Below are 20,279 nucleotides of genomic sequence, written 5' to 3'. Positions count from 1 at the left end.
CTGCATCTCCTGTGAATGAAGTGCTACCCAAAAGACTAGCAACAAACGAAACAATAGGAACAGAATTTGGCAGATTTTGCTGCATATCATGAAGGGGATATTATTTTCTAAGTTTAATGGTTCATCCAGGAACCACTGTGTTTAAATAAATACAAATATTATTGAAATACTACAAATTGTAAAAATTCCAAAAGTTATTTTAAAACATCTTTGTGTTGGTGCGGTTACTTTAACAAAGAGCAAAGCTTCTTTTCCTTGTACAACTTGTGAAGCTTATCCTCAAGCCCTGCCCTAAACAATTGGTTACCTTGAAAGGGCATAAAGAGAGCAGATGCCCCTTTGCGCCGAGTCTGTGCGCCAGTTTTTTAACACCAAATATCTCCTTGCAGCAATACATGCCCCCCAGAGATGGCCATAACTCTCACTACATCAATAGAAATGTCTAGTATATATTCCACTCGTCATTCAATGTGTTCCAAGAGACCAGAACAATCTGAGAAATCATTCAAAGACCTAAAAAGTGCCTTTGGGTCATAAGTCAAAGACTGCACCACCTAAGATCCATACATGCCCACCCATGGGGCCAAATGAGAACCAGAATACACTTTCTTTAATGCTGCATCAATCTTTTTGTCAGTAGGATCCTTAATAACTGCATCCTCTGTGAATGAAGGTCTACCCAAAAGACTAGCAACAAACGAAACAATTGTAATAGATTTTGCTGCATATCATGAAGAGGATATTATGTTCTAAGTTTAATGGTTCATCCAGGATTCACTGTGTTTAACTAAAAACATATATTATTGAAATACTACAAATTGTAAAAATGCCAACAGTTATTTTAAAACATATTTGTGTTGGTGCGCAAAACATTTTGCAAAACACAATTCCAATTCAAAGTTTGTCGAAAAAGGCCTCATAATAATTAACTCAGTTCTGCCACTCTAGTATCAAAGGTTCTGGCGTTAAGTGAAAACTCACCACACACTAAAGATAAGGGGTAGGAGGAAATAATGCCACACTTCGACCTCCTGCAACGACTTTATACACCAAAATAGAAGGGTACTTTGTGCTAGTGATCGCTGAGATCTAAGGTTGGGGGAATCACCCAAGGGTTTTAAAACTGCACTCACACACAGAGACCTGTGTCATGCTTCATCATAGGGCTGCTAAGACACCTCCTTGCAGACCAACGCTGGAGGTGGAGCAATAGGGAGAGGGAAGACAATACAACACGTAAGTAGAAAGAGTATGGGATCACAAGTGAACATAGGTGCAAAAATAATAATTTAAAACTGGCCAAGGGAAATCTCAAATCCAACTTTAATCATAGATTCCCTGTCCAGAGTAAAAATGTCACTTGAAGACCAGTGTATGGTGGTAGGGGAGGCTATAATGAGTCACCTACTCTTCCACTCTGCAAAAAGTTGACATGTTTCAGCCGGCAAACTACAATACCCCGGCTTTCATCAGGACTCACATAAGAAAGATCCCATGGGTACCAGCCCTACCTCCTTGATCCAAGGGTAGAGGGAGGATACCCTTCTGAGTAAATTCTCAGTAAAAATGTGGTTGAGTAACTTGCTCTCCGAGGGAAACCGAGTTCATTAAAAATCAAAACTTGGAATGGCCGGGGGAGCGAGGACAACTCCCTATAGTCACACTTTCTTCAGGGTGAGCTGTGTCGGGCGATTTGTCCCTCCCGGTGCCGTGCAGGTTCAATGAATTAAGACTTTCTATGTGACAGTCAAATGTGTGTATAGTGTTCCAGGAAGTAGTGTAACCTGGTGGCATCCAGGCGGAAGTGCAGCTTGAGGAGGATGATGCACTCCAGAATGCATAGGTGTTCAAGCGAGAAGGTGCCACAGCAGAGGGCCACCAGATGCTTTACCTGTGGAGGGCACACTTTAAACTGTTTATATGCACCCCCACCAGCTAGAAGCAGCCAGAGGCCACTGAGGTGCAGTAGATGAAGCAATTTAGGTTGTTGATGGCCAAACATAGCGACTCGAAGCCCAAGTTGAAGTGCTTGTGCACCAAGATGAGCCAACTGTTGAGTTTGCAGCGAGACTAGGAATTCACCTGTGGAAGCCAAGCTAGGCAGTCGGTGGTCAGGAAGTCTCTCTCCATGCCCCTCTGGTGCAGGTAGCATGGATACCCATAGTCCCTGAAGTTACGTACAACCAGGCGCAGGGGGGCAATCACCGCAGGCTCAGTGCTGCTGCTGCAGTCAATGGGGCTGCCTTAGTCCAAAGATGTCCCGCTGCTTGGGGGCTGTCTCAAACAGCGGGTCTGTGTCCCACAGGATCCTTTGCTTCCGTAGCATGAAGCACTGCTCCCTCTAGAGCTGTGGCCTCTGCAGAGAGGTGGACGGTTCTGTGACCTGTCCTCCAGGATCACCTCTTTGGGAGCTGCAAGACTCTTGAGCCTCTTGCTGGGGCTGCCCTGCTCCTCCTCGACAGAGGGGCAGATCAGAGCGCTGCAGGTCACCCTAGCTGCTCTGCAACGGCAAGCTGTCTGTGCGTCGGCTGATGTGCTGATCCTGTGTTTGCTAAGGGATATAATTTAGCCATAAATCATGAAAGACTAATGTTATCAGGATCCTTATACTCCCTTTGAAGGACCTCAGAAATTTAAGGATGCACTGGAAAGTCCACAGGAGCAGAACTTTCTAGCGTTTCCTCTTCCAGAAACCCCATATAATTCTTAAAATGAAAAATCAAGTCAGGCAATAATTCTTTCAAAACACATTTTTCCTTGATTTTCTCCAGGCTAGCAGACTCTACCTATGTGTAAGAAGATGCAGAGGGTAAAACAGGGAGCTTATCACACCTCTTCCCTTTACCAGGGGTGAGATTATCGAGGGTTTCCTTAATGAGGCACTTGATCCTGGCCTCCTCTCCCTCTCTGCACAGTTTTGTAGGTGGGGAAGAAGAAGAGGAACACTCCCATGAGGAAAACAGCGCCACATGAAGCCTCTTCCTTGAATATTTCCCCATTATACCAGTGTGCAGCAAAGTCCCACTGTATAACTAGTGGTGGTTGCCACAAAATGAAAGTGGAGGGTGGGGGACAGGTGGGGTGGTGGGGGACAGGTGGGGGTGGGGGAGATGGGAAATTTAGGGGAAAATGATTAAAAAAAAACACCTTTCTGTAGTGCTGCCTCCGTTTCGGATGGCCGCCTAATCCTTCAATCCCAGCAGTCTCTGAGAAGGCACAAGCTGCCCACCCAATCCAGACGCTGCTCTAATGCTATGAGAGCAGTGCCTGGATTGGTCTGATCAGCCTGGTCTGCAGATGAGACACTGCCTGGGAGCCTGCAGCATTTCTCCAACCCGGCTGTGAACACAGATGGGTAGATTGGAGAAATAGAAGTGTGCGTGCCTACATGTGTACTTCTAAGTGCTCACCACTCCTCCCTGTTAAAGGTGGGAGGAGGAGCTGCCCTGTATGTAACCAGCACACTCCTTCACTACTCTGTAGACTCAAGTCCGAACAACAACAAATGAGTTATGACCAATACAACCTCTGCTATGCAGATTTACTGTTTCTACAACTTTCTAATACTCCCGGTCCACATCAAAATCACCAGGTGAAAAAAGCCCGGCAAACACATGCGCACCCAGCGCTGAGACTGTGCATGTACCGTAGAACCTGGAACTAGGAAGGAGCAATGGCGCCTTTGCATCGCGTCCTTCTTCCTTCTCTGCCAACGTCTTCCACCAGGCCCTGCAGGCCAGGAGACGCATCACAGACATGGCTGATTTTTCCACCCACCTTGAAAGCCGTCCGTCTAAGCAAACAGAATTGAGAAGCTTGACTCCCACAGGAGCTACTCTTTCCTCATCCTTCTCACACAGTTGGCAAGACAGAAAAAATTAACAGACAAAATGCTAGGTAGAAATTACCTATGTAGCTTCTAGCAGTAGGGAGAGGGGCACTATCTATTGGCATTCCCCTGTTATTTTTTCTGTCTGGCAAGATGGTAACATCTTATTAGTGACGAGGGAGAAGGGGACAAGGAAAACCTGGTGTTAAAGTTGAAATTGGTTATGATCCTAAGTGGCATATTTAACTAACTTATAAATCCCTAGTATGTTGTACAAAGTAACCCAGGATATGTAAGTTATCTGTCTCTAGTTGACTGCAGTACCCATTGTGCCACCCAATACAGTGACAGTGCAAATATGACTGCAGGTCTAAAATTATAGCCTGGATGTGGTAGTCTTAAATCAGTGTTCGACTTGTTACTGTAGCAACGCTGGCTGATCCACAGGAAAGCACTGGATTAGATTATTACATTTAATAATGCAAATTTTGGTTAGGGATTAGAGAAAAATATAACTCAAAGACCCTTTTCATAGTTATTTCATATCCTATTTAATGGTAAGATTGAACTTGTAATAACTGTTGAGGAAAATATACTTTAGAAAGTTACCTTTTCCATGTCTAAATCATCTGGAGGTCAATTTGCATGAGGTCCAGAGGAGAAAAAAGTCATGTGGGGAGATTTTTCTGTTCCTCTTGCAGGATGACCATCTGGGCTGCACTCAGGAACTTTATTAACTTCAAAGTGGCCTTCTCTGTCACAGGCAAATGTTAGCAGGGCAAGGCTCTTCTTTATTCCCCAGGAAGACACCAATCCCAATGGGAGAGGAGCTGCCTCCAGTACTGATTTGAAGTGACCACAGAGGAGGGGTTGATCATTTCCCTGGCTCTGGGGAGGGCACACAGGTTTAAGGGTGGGTGGAGAGCTCCGCTCCGCCAGCGGAGTGTGCAGAGTTTTGCCTACTCCGCACTCCACAAAATAGGCAGAGTAGGCAAACTCTGCACACTCCGCGGCAGAGCGGAGTTGACCAGCCCGCGTATGTTTAGTTGTCTTCAAGAAGTCGAAATGGAGAAAGAGGGCAGCCCGGGGACGCCTCAGCTCAGGTAAGGCGTCCTTAATACTTAATATTGTTTTTTTTAAGCTTGTATAACAATTGTTCATAGGGTGGGTGGGAGGCGCCTGTCGCATAGCAGAGCTACGCGAAGTCTGTGGAGTTTGTTTTAAACTCCGTTGCACTCCGTGTAGCCCCACTACGCTTACTATGACCAGGGTTACACAGGTTCTGTACAATGGGAGAAGGGTGTCGTCTTCTTTGGTTTTGGATGGAGAGGGGCATTTGAGATGGTTTGCAGCATTGCAGTACGGCATACAGGAACTGCTGCAAAAGTGGGAGGGGTGACCCCTGGTAATGTGTTCCCCATTAGATTGAATAAACTCTGCAGGAACTTGCTGATGGGAGGTCTTGGAAGTAAAGAATGATCTGAGCAGGTGGAAGCTTGTGCAAAGCCAAAGAATATTGTACCTTTTCCATCTGTGACTTATTGTAGGATTCTTATGAGGTAAGGCTTTCCCCATGGTGATTTTAGAGAGGTTTCAGGTAACATTAACAGGGATGATGCAGTCAATGATTTTCAGACTGTAGAACCAAGAGATCATGGAGCAAGGTGCCACAGTGAAAGAGTTCTTCACTGTTTCTCAGGCAGGTCAGAAAACCGAATTTCAGAGCTCGGTTATGAGTATGAGTCCAAGCAGTATCCTTATCCGTTCCCAATGGAGTATCAGGGTGGGCAGGGGGGAGGATTGGGCGAACTGCCCCAGGTGGCACTCTTTTTGGGGATGGCAGAGGTGAGCAACGCGTCTGTCGACTACCACCCCCCCCTCCCCTGAGAACAAGTGGTCTGTCGACCGTAGCGACCCCCGAACAAGTCGACAGTCGACCACCAACCCCTCCCTCTCTTACCTGCACCAGGCGGCAAACTTTGGGACCACCCTAGGCGGCAATAGGTCTAATTATGCAACTGGCTCTTCCACTTCTTCCTCCATGGAAACTGGAGCTTTTTCTCAGTCCATAAACGCTACAAGCTGTGTGGACCTATTTTATAGACCATGGTGAAGTGCTTGTTAAACAGTCAAATTCTTGTGTAATTTCTGTCTTTGGCGTCACATTTCTTACACAAAATTCTAAAACTAAGCCATTAGACTTCAGCACGTAAAATTTAAAGTCTGTTCTTGCAAACATACTATTGCAGGACCACTGGAACAACTTCAACAAACACAATACAAGCGGGTGCTGTTAGCAGCTCTTTAATTTTTTTGCATAAATCTTTTTTTAGCTTAAAATCTAAATGCGTCTTTCACAATCAAAATAAAAACATAGCTGGATTTTGTGCAAAAACCTAGTAAGTGACTTATTTGCATTTAATGTAATGTTACCAACATTTTACTTATTTACGAAAAAGGAGTTGACGTGCATTTTGCACACCCTAACTGTTTTGGCAGATTATAATAGAAAACTAGCATTCCTATTTTTCCTATTGGTTCACTTTATAAACTTTTTTACACACATTGATGCATTTCCTTAAGGTGAAATTCACCTATTGTCATGGCATTTGGACATGTTTTAAATCCCAGCAGATATTCTTGTTGCAGCCAAGGTCATGCATACACCACATTTCCTCACATTGCCTCTTGGGGTTTCACCTCATATGACGTTTAGTTGTGTGAGGTGCTGCTTCAGAGGAAGAGTTGTCTGCCAGTCACCAACAGGGACAGGTTCCATGTCTGTGTTTGGAGCCAGCGGGACAAAAATGTGTCCCTCTGTTAATTAATTTTAAATAGTGCTTCCTGCTTCCTGAGTGAAGAAACAGTTCAGGTTGGAGAAGAGATGGGCCATAATTATGCTTCGGCACGCTGTCTTGCTTTGTGTAGGGGATCACCCTTAACTTGGTGTTCGCCTGATTACATTAAAAAAATAGCTGTCCTCACAGTAGTGCAAACTATCACAGTTCGCGCCTGCATTGAGTAGAGCGTCTTAGTGAATGTCCACCAGTGCCGAATTAAACCATGTGGAGTCTCCTAGCCAGTTGAACTTTCTGGGGCCCCTCGCAAATAATGTCTTAATACCCAATGCACCCGATTTTTTTACAAACTGACAGCTGTCAGAAGATAAGCTTTTATGAGGAAAACTCTCATCTGATGTATCTGGTTTTTGTACATTAAGTTGGCAATGGGTACATTACATTGATACAGTATTATCACAATAGAGTGTTCAATGTAAAGATTTTGTTTCTTTGAGTTGATTAATTTTTTTCTACCTTTTGGAAACAATATTTAAGAAAACTTGATGTAATTTTCCTTCAAGATCAAATCAATATTATTTCCTGAAAGAAGTGGAGCCCATGGGCCGGTGCCTACGTTGGCTTTTTGGTAATCTGAAACTGATGACAACCCTACCATCTGAAATGAAAACTTAGGGGCAGATTTATGAAGGACTTGCGCCGCCGGTGCGTCACTTTTTCCCATGTTAAAAATGACGCACAGGCGGCGCAAGGCCTTCGTAAATCTGCCCCTTAGTCTTTCACAGGAGGTGAATTAGCCTCTGAAGGTGCAGTTGGACTCCCGGGCACCCCTTGTCCTACTCCCAAGAATTTCTGTTCTGAGGTCGTTGCGATGTCAGATGGTTTTATAGATGGTCTTCTGGGGCAGTCCACGCATAGTGGCATGCCTGTCTATCCGAGGGGTGTGAAGGGTTTTTTGAGTGGTACGGGGGACTAATTTATTATATTAAGCACCAGCGGCCAGCACAGGTAAACTCGGTGGGGAAAGCTAGGAGGGGGGATGTCGACAGACAACGGAATAGCTATAATTAAATAAATAAATAATGCCTATTCTGTCGTTTGACAGCTTCCGCGCCCTGCCCCGCCTCACCGCGTTTACCTGTGCCAGCCGCCACTGATATTATTAGTGCTGTATAATTACAGCCATACACTAGTCAAAATGATTCAAGGGATTACGTGTTCAGACAGCTTTGCTTACCATAGGACTGTCTACGCTGACCCTGTAAAACCCAGAGACAATTTCCTCTTGCAGCGCTGATGTGCTTTAGTTGTGAATTTAAAGATAGATTTGTATGTCACAGACAAAGAGCCATTAAAACAGATCACTGAAGTGTTTTTCCATTTAAATAAGGAATTTCGGTGCTCTAGTGCTCAAGATCATTCCCTATTGGGAAATGAAACTCTCATTCAGGGCTTTTAGCTTATGACAAATTGTCGTTTGTCCCAGACAGAGCCCCAGTGTTCTTGATGCGGCATGGCGATGCCAATGTTTCAGATCCCTGGACTATTGCCTGGCCCATTGACTTGGAAATGGAGCGTGTAATGGCAGGCACTGCCACCTATTTCATGTCACGTGACTACTTCGGGTACCAGGGGATCGATTCGTATGCTCAATAGCTACTATAATGCAACATAAATATATATTCTAGGAGTTTGCATCATTCTGTGGATCTGACAAAAGAGAAATTCAAAAGTCCTGCACTATTTCTTTTCTACCCATGCGATATTGATTTTCTTTTTTGCAGATTTCATAGAAATGCGATACGTGCTAAATCAGTAGAGCATGATTTGCATATCGTAGCAGAAGAGGCTTATCCAGCTTCTTGACCTGCACCCATTCATCAAACCACAAGATGTCAAACAATGAGCATACATCTCTGACACATGGGGATGGGTTAAAGTCATCCTCTTTACATCCTTCCAAGGAATATCAACACAAAAACATTGGCGTAAAATCCAAAGAAATAGTACAAAGTGAATTGAATTGGGATAGGATTCCGCTCCTTACTTCTGGGACTCAGTAAAAGATAAGCATAGGGAACGTTAAAGAAGGGACTGTTGTGAGCCCCCATGTAATAAGCCAGTAGGCTGGCTCATAATTCACATAGCCAGTATATCCAGTAGGAAGCCACTGGTAGTCATGTGCACATAGGAGGAGGGAAGGTGGGTATTTATGACATCCCTGCCTTCACATCAGGCTTGTCTCCAAGTAGTGTCCCCACCTAGGATCAAATTTCTCTAATTGTTGGTTAAACCTGTAAATTAACAGTTTGTAGATGGCGACTTTGCAAATTTCTTGGATGTTTGGGCTGTGTGGGGTTCTTCAGAGCTGGAGTATACAAAGCTTGGCCATTGCTAGGGCCACGGCAAACCATCTGGACATGTGGTGTGTGATCTCTTGATAGTCCACTGTGAAATGCAGAAGTCCCATCAGACTTGTGAGCCGACCCTGAAGTCCTTGAATGTGCGTCATGTGTCCCCGGATTGCTCACCAATAAAATAATACAGCCCAGCAGGGCCGGACTGGCTACCAGGCGTTTTGGTGTGCTGCTGAGCTGGGGGCTGATTTCGTTGATGGGGGCCTGCATGTGCTGACAAACATTAATTTTCCTTTGTTTATTTTGAAGCCCACGCAGGTCCCCATCAACGAAATCAGCCCCCACTGCAGTGAAATTAGCCCTCACCTCGGCAGCACACCAAAACGCCCGGTAGCCAGTCCAGCCCTGGAGCCAAGCATTCCCCAAGAATAGGCACAATGTCACAACTGCATCTCCAGGACTTTGCCTCAGGTAGGGGCCCGTGTCATGTAGGCATTCTAGAGTCCAATTCCACCTGGGAATAGTTTAAAGCAGCTGCATTTCAGGTGCACCTCCCTCAAGGCTTTTTTCATGAGTCGTCATTAGCCTTTACCGGGGTTGCCAAGGTGTAGACGGCCAGTCTACCAGTCTTTAAAATTGCATATCATGAGGTTTGAAAAATCCTTATTAATTAATATTTTATATAGGCTATATAGGCCTGACACAATTCCCTTAAATGTCCCCCACCTAGAGAGATAGGGCAGGAGCAAAGAGTCGAAGAGTCGGAAGGGATCTGATTAATGGCGGACTTAGTGAGTGAGTAGAGTGCAGTAGTCATTTGAAATCCCCAAAATAGCTCCCCATGAGTTGGAGGTTTTACCAGGCCTCTGCCAAGGTTTTCACCCAGTCCTGGAGGAGGATTTGGTCAATAGTGCAGACGTTTCTAGTTATGAAATGGCTCCAGACGGGTTCTTGGTTCCCTATATGAATTGTGCCATCACTCCATAAGGGCATTCCTTTGTGTTGAAGCAGTCTTCCCTTAGAATTTAGGGGCATATTATCAAGGCAGGCGAAATGAAATTGTCACCGCTTTTGCTCTGCATTACCGTAGCTTTTTTGGCCGCAAAGCAGCGATAATTTCACTGCCCTATTAGCAAGCTGTCGCTAACATCCGTTAGCGACAGCTTTTAGGTGATAGCGAGTGGTTTGGGGCCCGCTTTGCAAGTCAGCAATATTTATCGCTAATGACATGCATAGTGGGCGTACCCAACCTGTTAGCGACAGAAAGCAGTTGCTAAAGTCACTATCGCCTATTAGCAAGGCAGGTGTAGCAATAAAAAAATTCACACTAGGCGCGAATATCGCAAAAAAGTAACGCCTGCTCAGACCAGTTCTTATCCATTATATCCAATGGGAAGGTGGATAATCTGGCTAAGACCCTATTGGCAATGATGCGTGAATATCGCTGGATTTCCAGCGATATTCACGCATTTCGCCGCTATCGCCGGTTATTTTATCGCATTGGAGATAAACGTTGCTAATAGCACGTTATCTTTGCGATAAAATCCGGCGATGCTTGGCGATAAAAAAAATTCGCTATGCTTCTTTAGCAATAAATATCGCTAGTTATTATAGTGGTGTGGGAAGATTGTGGGATTTTAGAACCTGTTTATAATGGTAAAGGGGGCAGCAGTCTGCCCAGGTGGGGTCTTCAATCGACACCCTTTGATGTGTCCAAAGCTGAATGTAGAATGTATTATAGGGACGCCAGCTGGTGCTCCATGAAGTTGTGTTCTATGTGTGAAATTTGTCAGGTTTAGGTCTGGGTTTGTTTACTGCCCAAATGAATCATTTCATCATGGCTGTGAGTTCTTTAATCATGTTTCTCTGGGTTTTAGGGGCATAATTCATAATATGTAGTTAATGTGAGGTATAATATGTATTTTATACACTTGCACTCTGCCCCATAGAAACAGATCTTGTTTGCACCACCAGGTCAGGCCCACCTTGACCTTAGATAGTGACTTAAGTTGTCCTCCACTATATGGAGGAGTCTGGTGTTCATGTAAAAGAATAAGTATTTCATATTGTGTTGGAACCATTAGAAAGAGTGGTCAAGAATAGCTGCCACCGTTGTGGGGTGTGTGAAGGGCATGTTCTCATATTTACTCTAATTTCATCTATAGCCTAAGAAGGGAGCAAATTGTGAGATCATGAACATAAGTTGCAGGTTGGATATGGTGACTAGAATATATTTGGCACATAAGAAGGTTTTTTATTCCCCAGCTGTTGTGTGGAAGCCATTGATGCCCAAAGCCCGAGTATTGTGATTGCCAGGGGTTCATATGCTAGAGAAAACAACAATGGCAAGAGTGGGCACCCCTGCTTCATCCCGCTGCTAATCGCAAATTCTGTGGAGGAGTGAATGATTCAGTTTCCACAGCTGTTGTATTCGTGTATGGTAATGGGAGCATTAGTAAGTAGCGATCGCCATGTGCAAAGTGGCAGGACGAGACAAGGCTGTTCCACCCTATCTAACCATTTTTATACATCTAGGGACAGGGCTACTTTATGTTCACTTTCGTTCTGAACTAACCAAATCTGAACCAGCATTCCAAGATATGACATAAAGGAGCAATGGGGTATGAAGTCGACTTGGACCTGGTGTATCAGGGCTGGTAGGAAGTGCTGGAGGCAATTGGCTAGTAATTTCACCAATATTTTCATGTCTGTATATAACATGGAAATGGGCCTATAGCTGGAACAGTCTAAGGGATCTTTTCTGTGTTTCGGTATTGGAACAATCTTGGCCTTATTGACGTCATGGAGGGGTGGCGGACCTCTTCGGATTATACATTTTACAGAGAAGAGGTTCCAGCAGGGATTGATTGATTTTGAAGTATTCCACCAGTTAGGCATCTAGCCCTTGTGGTTTATCATGTGGGAGGCCCTTTATGACCTGTCATATTTCATCTTCTGTTATGTCTTGTTCTAAAATATTTCGTTGGTCATCCATCAAGCATGATGTGAGGAGAGGAGAGAGAGAAAAGTGTCTTCAGCCGACAGGGAGTCCATGACTCCCGCCGAGTAAAGAATGTAATAAAAGTTTCTGAAAGCAGTCACTATGGGTCCAATTTGGATGTTGGGCAGAAATCCATCCGACCGTCTGTCATAGGCTTTCTGCCCTACATCTAGGGTTTCCCTCCGACCGCCGTATTATGATGACATTGGTTGGAGGGATATCCGTGGGAGATTCTGCTCCTCTTCCGACAGGCTCACAGAGCCCATCAGAAGAGGAGCGGAATTGTAATCCCTTGCATGACTGCAGAGGCAGCTTTGGCTCCGCGGTCGGGATTACAATGTTGGTTTCCAACAGCCTTTCCATGTCAGTCTTTCCGACATGGAAAGGCTGACGGAAAGTGACTTTGGGGAATCTTAGCATGGCCCCCCTTTCACTCCGGCCGTCTACTTTCTGGAAATGATTGGCCTTTGAATTCTCTATTTAATTCACTGTATGACCACATACTGTGGATATATATGTACTTATCTATCTATCTATCTATCTATCTGTCTGTCTGTCTGTCTGTCTGTCTGTCTGTCTGTCTGTCTGTCTGTCTGTCTGTCTGTCTGTCTGTCTGTCTGTCTGTCTGTCTGTCTGTCTGTCTGTCTGTCTGTCTGTCTATCTATCTATCTATCTATCAATCTCTCTCTCTCTCTATATATATATATATATATATATATATTCACTGAAAAAAACATAGGTTTCAGGGCTGTTATAGTTAGCTGGACATTTCACTCATACAAAACCATTGAAATTCCCTAGTTATAGTTAGTTCTGCTAACTATAACTTGTGCGCGTGCAATCCACTGCTGAAGACGTCGCATATTACATCATTTATGATATCGTCAGTGCCATCACTCATGACATCACTGATGACATCACAAATGATATCACTGATGACATCACTGATTCCATCATCCATTGAATGTGGTTTGGTTTGGTATTTAAATATGTATTATATATATAGCAATGTGCATTGAAAAATGAGGGGATATATAAATGGAGGATTTAGTAGCAGTGTGTTGATTGTTTACTTGACTAATTTATAGTGTCTCACTAAATATATTGGATAGTGACTAAACTGTGTGAATATCTGTATCACTTTGTCAGTTGTTGTGTAAACTGCTGTACCAGTTGGTTACTATCTATGTGAAAGTCTATATTAGTTATTGATTGGTTAACTGAGCATTTGTATGGGAGAGTGAATGTGTGTGTGGTTCGTTGGTGGGTGTGTGACTGCCCAAAGATGCCTGAATAGTTGATTCAGTAGGTATATGAGGTTAAGACTGCATGTTATAACAGTTGTTTGGGTGAGTGAATATCTGCATTGGTGTGGTGACGAGCAAATATATCTCTCAATGGTACATGTCCAACAAACTAGTAAAATAAAAGGCAGTGTATGTGTCAGTTGTTGTATATAAATAAGTGTACATAAGACTAAGATTGTATGAGTGATTGTATGGATAACTGTATACTTGTAATAGTGATTTTATAAAACACTAAGTATGAGTTACTATCTATATGAATACATGCAGTGGTGTTTGTATAAGTGTGTAGCTGAGTAAATGTAGGTATGATCCATTGTTTGCAGAAGTGAGTAGGATGACTGCATAAGTGAATAGAATGTGTGTTGGTGTGTAATGTCAATATAGGTGTATAAGTATATTTGATAGTGTTCTATTGATCATTGACAGCATGTATGAGTGAATCTATAGGTAAGTTATTAGATGTGTGTGTAGATCTAGGAATCACTGAGTGGGATTGTAGAAATTTGGATTGGTGTCTCAATGGATTCAAATATTGTACTCTGTATTTTACAGTGAGTGATGAAAGGTTATACTACTGTATGATAAGGTGTATCTTATTGTACCATGGATGATGTCATCAGTGGTGTAATTTGAGATGTCATCAGTGATGTCACTGACCATGTCATGAATGATGTAATATGTGACATCATCAGCAGTGGATTGCGGGCGCGCAAGTTATTGGTAGCAGAACTAACGATAACGGAGCAATTTCAATGGTTTTGTACGAGTGAAATGTCCAGCTACTTATAACAGACCTGAAACCTATATTTTTTTCAGTGAATTTCTAAGGTTTTTTGAATGCTAATTCCTACCCAGAACATATCTGAAACCAATGATTTTTTTCATTGAATTTTGAAGGTTTTTTAAATGATAATTTTTAAATGTAATAATAGTTATATGTATTTTTATACTGATTTTCTACCATTTTTTATTACTGTTTATGTTTACATATTTCATTTTTTAAATTACATTATATATTTTTAATATAAATGGAAATAATGTTTTTTTAAAATATTGAAACTGAATTTTTTTTGTTTTATATTTTTATTTTAATATATTTATATTATTTTCTTAATTTTTTCCAGTTGGAATAACCAATGTTATCCTAAGGAAGGAAATTCAATTTACAGGTAAAGTATGTTCACGTTACTTTTGTAATCCAGTGCGGGACTCCTAGGTGCAGCACTGGGACCTCTATCTAACACAAGCAAGTAATTACCTTTTTATCTTTGGCACGATTTTTAGAGAATATTTGTAAGTTTCAAAAATCAACACTTAGAAACTTTTTCAGCAAAAAGCAGGCAATGATATTCTATGGAAGGAAATTCAAGTTACTGGTAAGTACGGTTAGAATTACTTTTCAGTATCAGTACTGGGCTCAAAGATGCAGCACTGAGGTCTCTCCTGATAACAGGTGAGTAAATCTGAATTCTTAGTTCGGCTGACTTTAGAGGAATATTTGTAAAGTCTAAAACCCCACACTTAGAAGAATTTCCAAGTGAAACCAGTCAATGTTAGCCTATGTAAGGATTTTCAAGTTACTGGTAAGTACGGTTAGAATTACTTTTCAGGATCAGTACTGGGCTCAAAGATGCAGCACTGAGGTCTCTCCTGATAACAGGTGAGTAAATCGGAATTCGTAGTTCGGCTGATTTTAGAGGAATATTTGTACCTTTCAAAAATCAACACTTAGAAACTTTTTCAGAAAAAAGCAGGCAATGATATCCTATGGAAGGAAATTCAAGTTACTGGTAAGTATGGTTAGAATTACTTTTCAGGATCAATACTGGGCTCAAAGATGCAGCACTGAGGTCTCTCCTGATAACAGGTGAGTAAATCGGAATTCGTAGTTCGTAGTTCAGCTGATTTTAGAGGAATATTTGCACAATGGTAAAAGATGGGGACGGGCCCTGAGCTGAAATGTCTGCAAACACGCCCTGTGGCGCGTTTTAAGTTGGATAATTAATTCCTCCTCAATCCCTAGGGTCCCTAGGGGCCAACTAGCCCACCAGGTACCGCCATTATGCGCCATATAACCTCAGGCCCCACCCCCTCCCTTCACCACTGTGCAAACGTGCCCCGTGGCACGTTTTAAGTTGGGGGATTACCTCCCCTTAAATCCTGAGGGCCCCTGATGTGCAGCTAGCCCACCAGCTACCTCCATGGAGCTCCACAGAGCTGCATTGCAGAGAGATGTAAAAAGCGGTGTGTCCTCAGAACACCTCTCTGCAACGCAGCCCCTGGTGCATCCTTGAGGGTCCTGATGGGCTAGTCGGCCCCCAGGGACCCCCAGTATTGAAGGGGTCCCTGGGGGCCCCCTAGCACCATTTATAAAGCCCCAGGGGGTGGTGGTCCGCAGGGCTGGGGGGTCCATCACGGACCCCCCTATTTTTAATATTAAAGCCCCGGGAAGGTGGCAGGCCCCGGGGCGTGTGGGGGGTTCAAGCCCCACACACAGGTTATTTGTTATTATATTTATGCAAAGAAGCCCCGGGGGGCGGTCTCCTGGACTTTGGGGGCCTTGGGGCCTTTGAGCCCCCCCACTCATTACTTTTAAAAGCCCCAGTGGGGTGGTGGTCCCCGGGGCAGAGGGGGCTATGAGCCCCCGTACATTTTTTTCTCATTAAGCCCCAGGGGTGGCGTTCCCCGGGTCTGGGTGACCTCTTTGGGCCCCCCACCTAAATTCTTTAATTGCCCATGGGATTTTGCCCCCGGGGGCTAATTACCGCGCATCATTCTTTTTTTATCGCCTGGATTTAGCCAATTTTTAAAAAAATATATATATGGGACGCCCTGAGCAGGCCTAGGGGGTCAGGGTGTTTCTAGCCTGCCCCCTTTTTGCATTTTGCACGTTTTTTAATTAGGTTTCTTTTGCCTCGGTTCTACCGGGGCACAAGATGGCTGCCAAAACTTCTGGATTTGGAGTGTTGATAGCCAATTAGAATACAGCTCACGCTCGGCAGGGTGCGCTTAGGGTGTGCGGTTCCACCGCGGCCATAGATATATATGTGATTTTGAGTTTCTCAGGAACTACTGTACGGATTTACACCATTTAAGCAAACGGCATGACTCTGAACCAAGGTCTACCTTTCTGCCAAATGTTGCGGATTTCCTATGGAAAATAGGTCCTAACTATAACTACCTACTATATATATATATATATATATATATATATATATATATATATATATATACGTATATATATATATATATATATATATATATATATATATAGAGTAGGTGATAGAAAAAAAGCAATCGGGGCAAGTGGAACAAAAAACGGGGACAGACAGACGCAAGCGCCCCCTCAATAATTAACCTGACGAATATTTCCTTAACACCTAAGGAGACTGCCATCCTATCCTTGGGACTTTCATACTGTCCACCCAGAGACTTCAACTATGTGCACACACGTATGGATGCCTTTCCATATATCAGGAAATTAAAACTCAGCAAATTCCACCGCTTACAACCTTACAAAAAGCCTAAAACCACGACAGCACAAAGCCCCTCTTTACTAACTGCAGGGGAATGACCTGCATTTCAGGAAATTTGGGGGTTACAACGTGAGAGTCTGGATACAAATTTGGGAGTTGATAATATTGCAACATGGCACTGGGATCAGCACCACACCTTTCAAACCTAAGTCTACCTTCTTGCCCGTTTCAACCCATGACAATTTGGATATCTACCATGAACTCATCATAGAGGACTTGAAAAAATTGTACACTGTCTCCAACAAAAAGCAATTGGCCATTAACAGACAGAATCAAGGGTATAACAACTTGGTCAGAAAGCTCAAAGCCGATAACAAAATAATAGTAAAACAAGCCGACAAAGGGGGAAATATCGTCCTTTGGAAACAAGAAGAATAAATAAAGGAGGCTGAGCGGCAATTGGGCGATACGGAATGCTACAGAAAGAGCAATCTTTCAATAATAAAGTCAGCATGGAATGACCAAAATTCAAAGTTGATGGCATAGCGGAGTAGTGGGCTGATCTCCTTTGATGAATTTAGATATCTGAAAAAAGATCATCCGGTCATCCCCACCTTCTACCTTTTACCTATGGTACATAAGGATGCCTCAATGCCACCAGGGAGGCCAATTATCTCGGCTATAAACAGTTCCACTGAAAATATCTCACGCTATATTGACTATTTTTTACAGGAGTGGGTGAAGAAACTGGATTCCTATGTGAAGGACACTACTGACTTTATTTGCAAATTAGCCACAGTAGACTTAAGTGATGATTTTCTTTTAATGACTTTGGATGTGACCTCACTGTATACGTCGATTAAACACTGTGACGGTGTTACAGCAGTTGAGTATTACCTTGATAAGCGCCCCATGGAATGTGTACAACATAACAAAATGATTGTTGGTATGTTAAGGCTTTGCCTAGAACAGAACTTTTTTACATTCAACAATCAAATATATCAACAGATGAGAGGGGTAGCTATGGGGGCCTGCTTCTCCCCCAGCTTCGCATGTTTGCACATGGGGCTGTGGGAGGAGCGGGTCCTTATGGGCCAACATAGAGATACTATGATGAACAAGGTAATGCTATACCTCAGATATATAGATGATCTGTTCATGATATGGAGGGGGTCATCTGAGGAAGCCACTGAATTTGTGAGGGAACTAAATGTCAACAATCTGAACTTACAATTCACCTAACAGATTCACAAAGAGACTGTGAATTTTTTAGACATGGAGGTCTACATCAAAGATAACTCATTGGAAACAAAACTACATAGAAAAGCAACCGCAGGGAATACGTTGCTTCATGCAACAAGTCATCACCCACAACACCTCATTCGCAGTATCCCCTATGGGGAGATGCTTAGGTTGCGGAGAATATGTAGTTCTGACATTGAATGTGATTTAGCCCAGCAAGCAAGCAAAATAAGGTTCCTTAACAGGGGGTACAGTAATGAAATATTAGATGGGGCCATTAAACGCACTAAGCAAATCTCGAGGGAACAAGCCCCAGTACCCAAAACAAGACCTGATAAAATGGGGAGTGACAAAGAGCAAATACAAGTTAGAGCCATTGTCACCTTTAGTAATCAACATTCAGCAATTAGGAAAATCTTCAATAAAAACTGGAACCTGGTCAAGGGGGGCCCAGTTATAGGGGGTCTGGTACCTAACACACCGAACCTCACGTTTCGTAGATCCCCCACCATGGCCAATGCTTTGGTAAGCAGTAGCTTAGATACCTCCAAATCTTGGATGGATCACATTACAGGTTTCAAGAAGTGCCAATCATGTAAGGCCTGTCGCCATGGGATAAATAAGACCCACATTTCTAGTCCTTTCCTGGAGAAGCCAATTGCCATCAATAAGAGACTCACATGTAAGACCGAATACGTGGTCTATGTCTTGCAATGTCTTTGTGGGCTCCAATTTGTGGGCAGCACATGTTTGCCCGCCCACAAGCATATATTGCAACACCTCAGGGCAATATCAGGAAAGGATCAGACTTACCCAGTGGCCAGGGACTTTGAATCTGTTCACAATAGTGACCCCAGTAGTCTTCAGTACTTTCTCGTCGATTTCATCCTACCTCTTAAGAGAGGTGGCAACAGGGACGCCAAGTTTCGCCTGTTAGAGACGAGATATATTTTAGAACTTAACAGTAAAAATCCTGGAGGATTAAACGCCAGTGAGGATATGTACACCTACCTCTTATTTTCTATAGCTTACTCCTGTAGTTTATAAGTCAAAAGAACAATGTGTAAAAATGAGATCCTCTGAAGGGAGTAATTTGTGATCAGACTCGGCAACCTGCTAAAATTCTGTAGAATGATTTTTATGTAGCACTTGCACTTTTTAGTAAATACACTTTAAACATCTGCAGCACCTCAATGAGGGCATTACAAGAACTGTGAATTGGGATTTCAGTATTTGTTTGGTATGACTCTATCTTCACCCACTTAGGTTGAATATCTGTGACAGTGATGACTGTAATTGTATTTTTAAACAACTAGGACTGTTAATATAAGGTTCCGTTATTTTTTTTAATTTTTTTTGTTATTGTTGCAATTGCCCTGTACATAGTGTAATTAGTTGCATGTAAATGAAATGTACATATTTGAATTTGTAGGATTTTTGGGTTTTTAACTAAGTGTAAATATATGAAATCACTCATATGTATTATAAATGAAATTAGGACTAATACAGAAATCCGCGAATGATTATTTAGTAGTTGAAGCTTATGGGCACTATGCCCTTCATTGTCGTTTTAAACATTAAGTATTTTTTCACTGTCTATGTATGAAATTACACCAGCTGAACCCATTTGAATGTTTGCACTATAAATGCCTTTGTTTGTGTCTATGACACGTCATGTGATCAAGCCTCATTGGTGGAGGCGAAACGCGTCATGGTGGATTGCAGGCTAATTATTTGGCATAAATAAATCACTGAAAATGGCACTTACTTGGTGGTTCTGCTCTTTGGTTATTCTGGGTGAAGTGGCTGCAAATGGCGACTTTCTGGATATATAAATATATATAAATATATATATATATATATATATATATATATATATATATTTTTTTTTTTAAGCAAAGCATCCTCGATGTGAAAGCGCACTCCAACACCAGCAAAGTTTTCAAGGCAGAGCTGCTTTTATTCATGTGCAAAGTATATTTTCTGTAGCCTTACGCGTTTCGGGGTTCCTGTCCCCTTGGTCACAGGCATTAAGACATGTAATGGAGCCGAATTTAATTTAAACAAGCATTTTCTGCACGTGACCTGTAAGTGATTTTCCATTGGTCATCTGTGATTACAGCACCATGCTGCATGCTGGTAATGATAGTTCGTGCTGCTTTAGAAATGAAAATGTCTTGCAAAGTGTTTACCTATAGTAGGCTCTGTTCCATTACACAAATTGAGTCCAATTCACAACCCTCCAGTGGGCCCTTGACACGAAATGCAG

At 42.8% G+C, this 20,279-nt stretch overlaps 1 pseudogene; it reads right to left on the bottom strand.

Moving 5' to 3' along the window:
• Positions 1-1,726: 1,726 nt before the first annotated feature.
• LOC147731691 (cyclin-O protein B-like) overlaps positions 1,727-20,279 on the bottom strand; it is a 62,215-nt pseudogene continuing 43,662 nt past the window's right edge.

Source organism: Lissotriton vulgaris, chromosome 2_1 (genome assembly GCF_964263255.1).
Source record: "Lissotriton vulgaris chromosome 2_1, aLisVul1.2, whole genome shotgun sequence".
Taxonomy (NCBI): Eukaryota; Metazoa; Chordata; class Amphibia; order Caudata; family Salamandridae; genus Lissotriton; species Lissotriton vulgaris.
This window is presented reverse-complemented; position numbering and strand designations above follow the sequence as displayed.